We start from the raw sequence: 13,864 nt of genomic DNA, 5'->3' as shown, positions 1-13,864 counted from the left end.
ACGGCCTCCGGTCTGGAGTCCTTGAATTTCTTCTGTTCCTCGTACTTCTGTGCCTCCTGTTGGCGTTTCAGTTTCCGGAACGGCGGCCTTGCTGGCACCTGACTCTGTGGCCGTGTGCGCGTTCTCTTTGATGTGTAATTTCTCCTGCCATCTTTTGTAGGTGGTGTTTTCGTCTTTACCACGGTTTCTTTACCCGGTTCATCTGTATTTTTGTTTTTCTTAAACGCCGGAGTTTGAAACTCATTTTTTCTTTTTGATACCGACGTCCGGGTTGTAGAAGTGCTAGGTCTCTCTTCAGTTCTCCGTTTCTTGGGTAGTGGAATAGTTGTTGCAGTCTCTGGCCCTTCTATTTCGTTTAGACTTGAGTCCTGCAAGAAACTTTTAAGGATTTCAAAATCATTTGGATTATAGTATTTTTTCACCTGGTCGGGACTTGCTTTACAGATTTCCCCTCTCTCGTTTTTAAGATATAAGACTACTCCTTTGATTTCCTGAATTACATAGGGGCCTTCAAACTTTGGAGCTACCTTTGCCATAAAATTGTCTGGGGCACTTGATAAAGAAAATTTCCGTTTCAATACTTTATCCCCAACTTTAAAATCTGCTTCACGGCGTTTTCTATCGTAATATAACTTTTGTCTATTTCTTGCCGTATCCGAGGTTTTAAGCGCCTCATCAATTAGCTTTTGCACGTCCTTTTGTTTGAATTCCTGCTCTCTTTGTTGCACAAAGAATAATTTATCTAAAGGCGTAATTAACTTTCTGCCTAAAAATAATTCTGCTGGAGTTTTTCCCGTAGTATCATGATGTGCCGTTCTTAAAGCATAAGCTAATTCATTTATGTAGCCATCCCAGCGCTTGTGATGTGTGCTAACGTAACTGCGAATTATTTTTACAATGTTTTTATTAACTCTTTCTGCTATGTTAGCCTGTGGTCTATACGGAACCATTTTGATATGGCGTATATCAAGTCCATTGCATATGTTTTCAAATATTTGACTAATGAATTGTTTTCCGTTATCGCTAATGACTTTTATCGGTGCACCGTATTTTAAAATGTATCTGTGTAAGAATGCATCTGCGACTGTTTTGGCTGACGCGCGTTTAAGTGGAACAATTTCTATCCATTTTGAAAAATGATCTACTGTTACTAAAAGAAAACGATTTTTATTTAACTCGCTCTGGGGGAAGGGACCAAGGAGATCTATGCCTAAAATTTCATTCGGAAATGTAGCGCGAATGCTATTTAAGTACCCGGCCGGGCTGTAATTAATATCATTTATTAACTGACATTGATTGCAGGACCTGACATACGCCGTTACTATTTTGTATAATTGCGGGAAATATACCGCCTCGCGTACCCTTTTTATAGTCTTTCTGACCCCGAGGTGGCCCGCTGTTTTTTTTTTCGTGCAACTCCTTCAAAATGCTTAATCGAAGCGAGGCTGGGATGACTGGCTTATACTCAAGATTTTCGTTCGTTGTTTTCGTATAGAATAATAAATTATCTATTATTTCATAGTTTTTTGCTCTATTTCTTATCGCATCGATATCTGTATGCTCAAAGCTTTCGGGGTCTTTCAAATAAGCATAGATATTTCCAAATTCAGGATCAGCTTTCAGTTCAGTAATAACCGTATCTCTAGAATCTAAAATTTTTGAAGTCAACACAGCGCATTTAAGTTCATTACCTTCATCGTCCAGTTTTATACGAGAAAGTGCGTCAGCTACATTGTTTTCCTTACCCGGTTTATATTTTATTGTGATATTATATTCTTGGAGTTTTAAAGCCCATCTTATTAACCTGGGCGTTAGGTTTTTTCCCGAGTAAAGTCTACCAACAGCCGCATGATCCGAAAAGACTGTTACTGGCGATTTGCCGAAATAAACTCGAAATTTGTGTACAGCCATTAATACGGCTAATGTTTCTCTTTCTGTAGCTGTATAATTCCTTTGTGTTTGATTCAATGTTTTACTAAAAAATGCCAGCCGATGGTTATTTTGCATAAGAACCGCACCCACCGCATAGTCTGATGTATCTGCCGCAATTTCCAGGTTTTCGTCCCCCCTCAGGGAATTTTAAAACAGGGGCATTAATAAGCGCTTCTTTTAATCTTTCAAAAGCCGTGTTAGCTTCCGCTGTCCACGTAAATTTACTCTTTTTTCTTTTGATTACTAAGAGTGGTTCAACAATATTAGCGAAATCTTTTATGAAAGATCGATAGTAAGAACATAGTCCAAGGAAAGACGAAAGTTTCTTGGCGGTGTTGGGCGGTGGGAAATTCTTAATAGCTTTTATTTTTGAATCTTGCGTTTCTATACCCTTTAGCGAAATTTTATAACCGAGATATTTAAGTTCTTTAGTTGCGAACTTGCATTTTGAGGCGTTAATTGTAAGACCGGCCTCTTTTAATAATTTAAAAACTTGTTCGAGGTCATTAACGTGTTGTTCCAACGTACTACTCGTTATAATTATATCATCTAGATAAATTAAAGTTGATTTTCCTAGGACAGGCTTTAGAACAATGTCCATAGCTCTCTGGAATGTTGATGGGGCCCCACACAACCCAAAAGGCATGTGTAAAAATGCATAAGTGCCCGATTTTGTTATAAACGCGGTTTTATGTATATCTTCGGGTCTCATAGCTATTTGATAGTAGCCAGACGTTAAGTCCAAAGTAGACATATATCTCGTCGATTTGATCTGTCTAATGATCTCGTCTATAACCGGCAAAGGGTAAACTGGGAATTTAGTTATGCTATTTAGTTTTCTATAATCGATAGCAAACCTCCAAGCCCTTTTATCCGAAGGAGGAAACTCGTTCTTTTTCCTACATAGTACGACTGGACTCGCGTATTCACTATTTATGGGCGTTATTATTTTATTCTTTAACATCTCCTGAATATGTTCTTCGATGATTACGTCTTTTTGTTTGTCATAGCGGTAAGGTTTAGTCCTACAAGGTTTTCCGGCATTTAATTGAATCTTGTGAGTCACGATCTGACAGTTTCCCGGTTTTTCTGAAAACAAATGAGAAAAATTACTCACCACTTGCTGTATTGCTTTACTTTCCTGGTCATTCAAATGGCTAAGGTCCAATTCAGGTGTCTCCACCGGTTCCACCACCCTCTGGTCCATCTCCAGCACCACGGAACTATCTTGAAAATTTAATTTGGCCCTCGCGGCCCTTAAAAAGTCCATACCTAAAATAAGAGAGTGTTGGAGGTGTTTCACCACAAAAATTAATACTTTGAGATTTTCCTCTTTTACCTGTATGTTTAATGATACTTTCCCGATGCAGTGACATGTTTTTCCTTGCGCCGCTATAATTTCCGTATTTCTGGTTTTAAAGAGTCGTATCCTAAAAAAATTCTTTTTGAAGAACTTTTCACTCATGAAATTTCCTTCTGCCCCTGTATCGATGAGGGCTTCTACTGGTACATCGCCAACCAGGACTTGTATAATTGGTAGCTGTGAGTTTTTTACGATGACTGTATTTAGATGTCTATTTGAGGGTTTTTCTAAAACTTCCGGGGTCTGGACCCTCCCTTTCACAGGCCCCTATAGTCGTTTAAAGCTTTCCTTTCAATCTGTGTCTTCTGGGTACGCGGATGCTTATTTTCAAATTTTCTTTTTGGGCCTTGACCTTCGAGTTTCGATGCGTTAGCTTGATATTTCTTTCCCCCATATGAGCGATTTCCATTTTTTGTTTCCTCCTTCCTTCTGGTACTTTGAGAATATGTTTCCCCTCTCGCTCTTTCCGCGATTCTGCGATTTTGAAACTTCACCGCCAATTCGAAAAGTTCTTGCAATGTAGTTGGGTTTCTAATTTCAAAGTAGTCTTGAACAGCGGGTAACAATCTTGGTAATATTATTTCAATAATCTCCGCATCGGGTTTCTTGCCATACAGCATATCCGTTAGCTTGATTTTTCGTAAAATAAAGTCCGTCAATTGTGCTGTATCCCGTTGATAGAAACTATATAGCTCGGCTTCCAGCCGTGCGCGATCTTTCACTATGGGGAAGGCCTTTACTAACGATTTTTTGAAATTTTCAAATGTATACGTCGAGCTTCCAAATTCACCTAGAAGAAATTTGCCTATATTTTTCCACCATAGCACGGCCTGTCCTCTTAGTGCTGATGTGGCGATAGCAACTTTTTGTCTTTCAGGCACAGGATAGAGCTGAAAGTGGTTTTCTATACCTTCTAAAAATACGGACACCGAATTTTTTCCGTCGAAATAGACGTTTGGCTTGATTGATGCTCTCAAAGTCTGGACCAGGTATCCAAATCCTTCTAACTGCGTTGTCATTTCTTGGTGTTGTCACGCGGCTTCCATCCAGTTTTCGGCCATTTCAGTTCGATAAGTGTTCGGGCGCCAATATAACGTTGCGCGCCTCTAATTAGCACGCAACCTAGAGGTGACTGTGAAAGCTTGTATAAACCACAGAGTCTTATAAAGGGTTTAAGTCCCTTTTTATTCAACGTACTAAATTACAATTGCGTCCTCTTGACGCTTACAACTGTGCCAACTAGGCAGTCAAATAAAAATAAAAACCTGAAAAGAAAGTAAAGACAATATTCTAACTACGAGGCTCTCTAAAATAACTAACTCACCGCGTTTTACAAATACCGCAGCTAATTCAGCAGACTTGAAGCTCACTGGAACAATTGCAACTACTTCCCGCCAAGCACATAGGCCGCAACGCGGGGTTCTTTAATTCTCGATTTCTACCTCCGCGCTCGCGAAGTAAGAATAACTCTCTCACCGAACTTGTTTCCTTCTGTTTAAATCATACTACTTCCGCTGATAATTTGAATGCTTGCGCGTTCTACTCAAATTTACCTATTCTGGCATTGGCAGTTCCAGGGGAAAGTAAGGCTTGACAGGAAAGATAGTTTAAACTTAAAATAAATGTTAGTTAAAATAAATATAAACCCTACAAGATGTTGGACCCAGATCTCTGCCCCATATAATACAGGTTTTTCAATAACTATATTAAAGAGAGTTTTTTAAATGTATGGGCTTAGTTCCCAGTTTAATCCTTTCAATTTTCAGATGTTGTTTGCAATTTTGGAGGTTATATTTCTAATGAATTTTGAATGTTCAATCCAATTTAATTTCTTGTCAATGATTAGGCCAAGGAATATGATGCTATCAGTAATTTTTTATTTTCTTACCTTCTATAGAAAATCTGGGCAGGCGTGTAATCTTTTGAGAAGGCTTTGGAAATATAACGGCTTTATACTTTTCTTAGCTAATGGTGAATTTCAGATACACAGAGTATTCGATTGCTGCCCTGGCCTGAATAGTCTCCAGATCTGTCACCCATTGAAAACATCTGGTCATGGGTTGCTGAGATACTGGCCCGCTGCGCCTTTCCAACTAATACGGTTAATGAAGTGTGGTACATACTTGAAGCAGTATGAAATGAGTTGCCCGTTTCTGTCATCCAAGCCCAGTTCGACTCCATACCTAACCGGGTAAGGGCCGCTTTAGCTACCAGGGCTGGGAGATGTTTCTACTAATTTCGCACCCCTGTAAATCCCCAGACTGCTTACAAACATTCATGCCATATTGGATACGCAAAATAAATAGCATTTTTGTATTTGCTTTCCTTCATGGTGTTGCAATTTTAATCGCTAGCAGTGTAGATTACCATGTATTGCTTAAAAGAGATTACTAATTAGATAGTCTTGACCAGGACTCGATACTGCCAAATGTCTGAATTGTGATTCAAAGCTCGAGCAGTGTATAAAAGAACGCAAAATGTAATTAGTTTGTACTATGAGTTAAAGTATTTATTTTAAAATATTCGAGTACTTGAATCTCAAAATATCGAAAAAAGTTCAAGATTTGAAATCGCGAACCTTCACGCGTTTTTTATTATTCGAATCTTTCGCAGTCTAACCATAAAAAGTGTCAAAAATGTTATCTGGAAACGTTAGAAATATTAATTTTATGAGTCTCATGAAAGCTTTCGTTAAAAAATAAATAAAAATAAATCATAAAAAAGTGCGATCATTGCGATTTCAGTGCTACCTTGTTCACCAATATCAACCTAGTAGAGTCATACGAAAAGTATATTTAAATAAACAAGTTTTTTTTTTTTTTGTTTTTTTTTTTTGAAAAAGTTCTTAACTTTTGTTTGCTTTAATTTAAAAAAATTCCGGAAAATTGTAAAAACATTAACTGTTACTCAATTTTTTTAAACTTTTGTAGAGAATAACTAGCCTTCAGTTTCAACAGTTTAAATTATGCTTTTCTTTCTATTTTTTAATAAACATAAATAAATTTTAAACTGTATCCTTAAATTTATTTTCAATTAAATGTAGATTTCAAGCTTTACTTTATTAAAAAACTTTGATATTGTGTAAATATATATTATTATTATGTAGGAGTCGAGATTCGAAAGATTTTAGAGTGTTTAGAATCCAGTTTTAGATTCAAGAAAATTAACGTTTCAACCCATTCCTAATCCTTTTTTCCCCTCTACTGACTTTCACTAATCTTCACATTATATGTATTACCGGTAATGTATGAAAGTAGGCATATAGAGAATGTCTAAGCAATATAAAGGATGTCGAAAACTGGATGTTAAGGTATGGAATTATTTAGATATGTCATGTGGCAAGGCTTGTCTCTTTCCAAGCTTGCTTCAGACCATTTGCATTTCACTCTTTGTTCGAAAGTAACAAAATACACTACTTTAAATTCCTTTAGCAAAAACTCTTCTTTGATTCAAAGAGATTGCAGCAGCCCGTACTGTTCTGAACGAACACCTAGGTACATAGTGTCCGAAAAGGTATCATGACATGTTGATTTGCATCGACGATTTCATGAACTGTTTAAAATGGGTGCCAAAGCTGCAAAGAACAGTGTTTTTCTAACCGAAACTACTTACAAAAAACTAGTAAACAATGTGAAAAAAGAGCAAAATGACTACTAAGATGGAACCACGGGACTATTATCTTGTTTTTCTCAATAAGAATGTTCTATACTTTATTTTGTATTTCTACCATTTTCATATACTTCCTTTCAATAAAAATCTTTTTATGACTCTCCTTTCATGCACTGCCTAAATAGCATTTGTCAAACTATATAATACCTAGGTATTGTATAAAATGCCTAGGGAACGTTTGTATAATATTAAATTATTCGGACATTACATACTTCACCCCGAAACGCCAGGTATTCTATACATTGCCTAAACATTTCATAGAATATCTGCTTTTCGTATATTGTTGGTAATATATGAATTTCATTAATCACATATTATATGCAAAGCAAAAATGATTAGTAACATATGGAGCTTTAGATGACTTTAAATATGGCAACTCACTGGCCACATATGGAGCTTTACATGACTGTATATATGTCAACTCAATGGCCACATATGGAGCTTCACATGACTATAGCAACTACACATAGCTGTATACTTAATTCAACCACTCTATTCTGATACGTGAGGTATAAAGAGCTCAGAATGTTGGACACTTAAAATAGAAACTGCTATAAAAGGCCTTATTACACTCAGTAAAAGCTGACACGACGCTTAGGATTGGTTTGGTTCATTTAATTATGACAAAGCACACTAGGACTATCTGGCTAAGGAGAGGGATGCCTTCGTGGACGACTTTCTAAAAGAAACTGGCAGATAAATATATTTTATTCGTCCCACATCATTTCATCAAGCAAAAGTTCATTAAAGTACGTCTTAAATTTTTTTGGGGGAAGGGGATTCTTAAAGCTCCTCAAATATTTCAAGATTTACGGAGCAGAATTTAATGAAATTTGCTATGAATGCACCAGCAATCTAAGTCAGCAATTTATACCATACAGCAGAAAAAGTACCCACTTATTATCTTAAGTAATGCTCATAACAGCAGAAATGCCCAAAACTGACACTGCAGTATGGTACTTAACATGGAGCTTGTACGGGGTGTGGTCGCCTCTAATCACAAACGTTGCACACTAAGTCGTTCTGTTGTTAACGCGATATTTAATGAGTCTCTGTGGCAACTAAAACAATTTCTGAACCAAAAATTTCTCAGCATCCGAATGATTTCCGAAGGCGGTTGCCAAGTTGCATTTGTCCTTTCAAATACATCCAGTCATGTTCAGTTGAGTTTGGAGATCTGGAGATATAAATCCATGCAAATCCATTCGCTGAATATCCTCACTTTGAAGATAACCGTTTCTTATTGAATCCTTTGTGGACAACCGTTGTCGTTTGTTCTTAATTTGGAGCACCAATCTATGAAGCTGAAAACTATTTAGCCTAAAAATCTGAAAAATGATTATTTAAGAACGGCTGATAAAGAATCTGAAAATATCTGAAAAATATAACACATAACGGCCCTAATAGTTTCAACAAATTCACAGTCAGTTTCTCGTTTAACTTACATATAAAATCTTAAAAACAACATTTTCGAAACAAATGTTAAAACCTGGTATACGTTAAGAGAAGCAATGACTGAAACTATCAATTCAAAATTGTAATCAGCCGAAAGGAAATATTAATGAATAAAAGGTAAATATGAAAAATACATGTGTTTGTATAAATTAATTTTGTAAAAATGTATTTTTTTTCATATAGTAGTTCAACATAAACGAATGCTGCATACTACTTACTGTAAAAGAACGTAGAATGCATTGGCTATGAACATGATATCAAAATTCAACAAGACAAATTTTTTAATGCCAAACCTTTGTTTTTAAATTTTTGGATAAGATGGCATTAATACGGAAGAAAGTTGATTACGATTTCGTATTGGAAGAAAATTTGTACGAAAGACAGAAAGTTTATACCAAACAATATTCACATATTACTTTCCCCAAAAAATTTAACAAGCCAATTGAATCTCACACTAGTTTGTAAAAAGAATATTTTGAACACTTTCAACGGAAATTTTTTCCACAGTTTTATAACCACGATCGAATCGGGAACGAATTCGTTTTATTTACTTTTATTTCTTCAATAAGAATTTATAATTTTTGTTTTTAAGAGTTTACTGGAATTTCTTCTTGAAACATTCGAAAGTAGGAAATGTTACAGCTACCTTCGAGACTTATTTTTATTACTTATTTATTTTAAAACGTTGCCAAACAGTGATAAGGCTTCTAATCTTACAATAAATTGAATTCGTAAGAAGAGATAACTGGCATAAATGGTTTTTATTTCTTACTATTGATCTTTGATCTCTGAGTATTTTAGTCTTTACCTAGAATTTCAAAGGACTTCAAGAAGTATTTATAAGATAATGTTGAATGAAAGTATTGCTTTCATACTGATAAACGTTCATGCCCACACCTTTATTTTTAAATCAGATCGCATGGTAACAAGAAAAGAGTTTTAAATATAAATAACGGTAGAAATAGTGTTAGTTTTATATATTAACGTAGAACAACAGTAGTAACATTTTAATGTTATATAATAACAGAATGACACAGACGTAATCCTAGAATAAAAATTACAGCTAAACCTTGAACAGTACAAGAGTTACGAATGCCACTCTCCCGCGCTGTCACAAAATCTACGAATAAATTTGACATTCAGAATCAGAAGGGGAAGCTTTGCCGCTAACATAACTATCGAATAATATGTGTGCATTATTGCAACAATAACGAAATACCCTACCCTAAATTGGAAATGCAACACCACGAAGGAGTGGCCAGAAAATGATGAAACTCCGCAAACAGACAGAGACAGCAACGAACAATACGTGATTTTAATTTCGAAATGATAAGCATAATACAGAACGAGAACAGCGTCTGCTCAGTAGGCCGTAGGACCAACTTGGATGGCGATACACAAAGCAGGACGTCTAGGTACAGACTACATATGGGTGTCCTGAGGAATGGCTCTCCATTCCCTGTCAACCATTTGCCACAGTTCGTCTTTGAATGCGGCAATGGTAGGGTCTGCAAATGACGTCCAATCACATCCCAAAAGTGTTCGATCGGTGAGAAATCAGGAGAGAACGCTGGCCAGGGAAGCATCTGCACACTTTGCAGAGCATGCTGCCTCAAGAGAGCAGTGTGTGGTCGGGCGTAATCCTGCTGATAAAGGGCACAGGGTAAGGGAGTGTCACCTTGAAGGTAAGGAAGTGTCACCGGCCGCAGCACATCATCGTTGGGCCGTCATAGTGCTCTGGATACGAAATACAGGTGACCTGGAATCGTATGCAATTGCATCCCAAACCATGATGCCGCATGTCGCACGGTGGAGTGTTCCACAATTGCTGCCGGATTGGATCTGTCTCCACATCGACATCACATTCGTAGGCAGCGAGTATCATTGGAGAAACAGAAACGCGACTCATTTGAGAACACGACCCTGTGCCATTCCGTCGTCCATATCGCTCGAGCACGGCACCATCTAATGGTGTGGGATCAATGGCACATGAATTTTCAGTCTGCCATTAACATCATCATGTTACATAATGTGAAACCCTGTAAATGTTATAACGATGGAAAGCAGACGTCTGGACTAGCATTTATAAAATTAAAACATAAATTAATTTTAAACGTAGAAGATTTTTTGGTATCCTACTTGATGACATATATTCTTTTATAAATAATGTGCAGATAGAGTATTCCAAAGATGAATAATCCAATCCAATCCATCGTTATTTTTCGCATGGCGCAGCTGTGCAGTCCATAAAATGCACTCTATATTTCGCTTGCTGTCCTTCTTTTATTTGCTTTTCCTACATTTTTCATAACTGATGAAACAAACTGCTTTGATTTTTAAACAAAAATTTGTAAAAATAAATTGAGAAGACACAGGGCGTAACTAGGTTAAATTATCTTAATTTGATTGTGAAAAGACATGATTTTATGACTCGCAGTTTTTCAGGCTCTATGCAGATTTTATTAATAAAGAGAAGAATGTGCATGAAAAAACCTATTTTTCATATTGAAATATGAGATATTGTTAGCTTAACTATCATAAGCACTGAGATCCATGTAATTCTTAGTCGGTCCCTGGAACCACAAAAATTGTGTTTTTAGGGATACATATGTGTGCATTTTACGATAAGCAATGCCTAATAAAATAGATTAATATTTCATGCCTTTTACTCCATTCATTGACACACCTAGCATAATACGCATACTTAATCTTTTCAGAGCCCACTGCGGCTGAGCGGTCAAGTCGCTGAACACTGGTAGTTCGGTCGGAGGTTCGAATCCGGCGAACGGGCTGGCTGCATGGGCGTTTTCGTGGCCTTCCTCATGTGTAACGTGTATACGAGCCAGTTTCCCTTAGAAAGTCCTCCACGAAGGCATCTCTCCCCTTTGGCAGAGAGCCCTAGTTTTCTATGCCATAATTAAATAAATCAAACCATATTTAATCTTTTCAATACATCCTAGCAACGCATTCTAAGCATTTTTTTTCTTTTTTTTTTTCAGTACTTCCAATATTCTATTAGTCAGACCGCTACAAATATACGCAAAATTTTCCAGTGTAAAGATTTAAAAAGAGAGAGAAAAAAAAAAAAAAAAAAAAAAAAAGACATATAAATCGAGCTGCGCAATTCAAAGCCGCATTGCTCAACAACTGCATACGAGGCATGGATTTTTATAGATCTACTAGGATTCATTGCAAACGAATACCTTATAAAATAGCTTCTCTAAAAATTAAGAGTGCTTTCAAAAGCTAAACTCTCCAAACCGTTTTCCATAGTTATAACTAAAAATACTTTAAAAAATTTTTTATTAATTATATGGTTTTAGTAAACGTTATAAAAAGGTGAAAGTGTAAAGCATTTTTTTAAAGGTACCATAATATTTTTAGGCAAGTAGAACTAAAAACAAAATCGTGGGTCTTTTCACAATAGCTGATTTTTAACGCAAAATTATCAAAGAAACAGTGGCGTAACTAGAGTTTCCAGCGCCCGGGGACAACTGAAGAATTTGCGCACCTTTCTGTGTGCCAAAAATGGAAAACATTTCATAAAAAAAAATTCGTAGCATCAATTTGTCGCCCCTTGGACAGATGTCCCCTCTTGCCCCACCCTAGCTACGCCCACTGCAAAGAAGGTTTACGTGAGCAATCTTATATGTGTCATTACCTCATTTTACAATCTTTAAATATATAAAGTATTTTATAAGCTTGCTAATCTTTACGTATAACCTTGGTATTTAATATAAAAGCTCTTGATAAAAATTATTTAGAGATTATATTTAGCTTACTTATTATCTCTATGCTATCACTTCTGTTGTGCATCAAGATTCTGTTAATTTCTTAAAAAATTTCGTGTTTTAAAGTCCCAGTCATTTTATTTGTAGTAACACATAGTCAAGATGATTATAGCTGACGATAGCGTTATTTTTATACTTTTTAATGCATTTAAATAAAATCGTGAAATTTAAAAAGTTTTTTTACATATTTTATTTTATAATTAATAGTTAATTCCAAAAGTAATAAAGAAAGGAAATCCGACGGTAGGAAAATTATTTACTCTAATCTGCTGTTCGAATATTCATTTTAATTTGTATTTGACTTTTAGTAACCCAATTTCAGTATCGCTTAAAATCATCGCCTTCTAGTAATGAATAACTTATATCTTTTGATGTAAGAACCCATTATTGTTAACAACTGCATAACAGTTAAAATAAAAAAAGCGAAAGTTCTTTTTAAAAAAACTACAAAACTTTGACAAATTATATTACAAATTCCAAAAATCTTCATTTTAAAAACTATTTTTCAGTCTATTCCATGGGCAAAAGTTTAAATTCGGCAATAACGCCTTTGATCCTTTAATAAGGATTTCTTTGACAAATTCAACATCACATGAAGCAAATATCCAAATTTCGAAATACGTTTCTGCAGAATATTGTAATTGCAAAACGTACGTTTGAACAATGTCATGAAAATTATCTCGGTAGAAAAAGGTCAAAAATTATTTTCAAGATTCGACTCGATAAAGGGAAGAAAAAGACAAAGAGAGAAAACAAATTAAATAAAAACTGTGTAAATAAATAACTAAATAAATCTTTCTGGTTAAATAATTTTAAAATATATTTTTAAAACAAGTTAAATATCATTGTTTAAAGTGTTGCAAAAAAGTGCATTTCATATATCATTTACACAACCCTAAACAAACGAAACTGCAAAAATCCTAGATTTAGGAAATGTTTGGCTTGGGTTAAAAACATAACTTTTCCGCAACAATTCTTTTATATGCATTTCTCTTTTTAGAATATTGTGAGACATCAAAAACGGCCTAAAAAAATCCATGGAAAATGCAAGTGGCAATAATGCAGATTCGTGGTTTCCCCGCGGTACCGACGATGATTAAGTAAAATCTCTTGTCATATCAGTCACCGTGTTACAATTTAAAACATAACTACTTAATTAAGGAAAGTGTCAAACATTTCACTTACGTTTTTCTTAATAAATCTATGCCTTCTTTCGGAACGTCAGGCCTAGTGACGAAAACCTGGGTCGGCTCATATCAGCAACTTAATGAATGCAGCCTTCAACTTTGCAAAAGATAGTCAATGTTACTCAAGACCATTTGGCGGTCAACGAAGTTATGCGCACGTCTGCGCGATAGCAGTTATGTCCTGTTGAAGATGAGGGAAAAAATAACAAATAAAGCAAATCAGAAGGAGCATTTCGCAAAAGAATAGGGATACTTTTTTCCCTTCAAGGGAATATTAGGGATTTTCTTACGCAATTTTCGCGCCAGCTTACCCTCATAGGACCGCAAATGATGACGAAATTTTCATGGTTCTAACGGAACCAAGTGCATGACGAAAAAATCAATATTCCTGCGTAATTTGTGAAATGTAGTTTGTGAAAATGGCGTAATACTTGTAAATTCATTGAAAGCAATCATTAGAATGGTAA

General features: G+C 35.7%; 1 protein-coding gene across 1 annotated transcript in view; it reads right to left on the bottom strand.

Moving 5' to 3' along the window:
- The window catches only part of LOC118200866 (glyoxylate reductase/hydroxypyruvate reductase-like), an 83,970-nt gene extending 70,395 nt beyond the window's left edge, over positions 1–13,575 (bottom strand). The window contains exon 1 of the mRNA XM_085820038.1: positions 13,396–13,575. The gene's annotated coding sequence lies outside the window, so the exon portion shown is untranslated. The remainder of the gene's footprint in view (positions 1–13,395) is intronic.
- Positions 13,576–13,864: the final 289 nt, after the last annotated feature.

Source organism: Stegodyphus dumicola, chromosome 7, assembly GCF_044657685.1.
Source record: "Stegodyphus dumicola isolate Sdum_Otavi_A_Nest chromosome 7, ASM4465768v1".
NCBI lineage: Eukaryota > Metazoa > Arthropoda > Arachnida > Araneae > Eresidae > Stegodyphus > Stegodyphus dumicola.
Note: the sequence above shows the minus strand (reverse complement) of the source record. Positions and strands in the feature narration are given on the sequence as shown.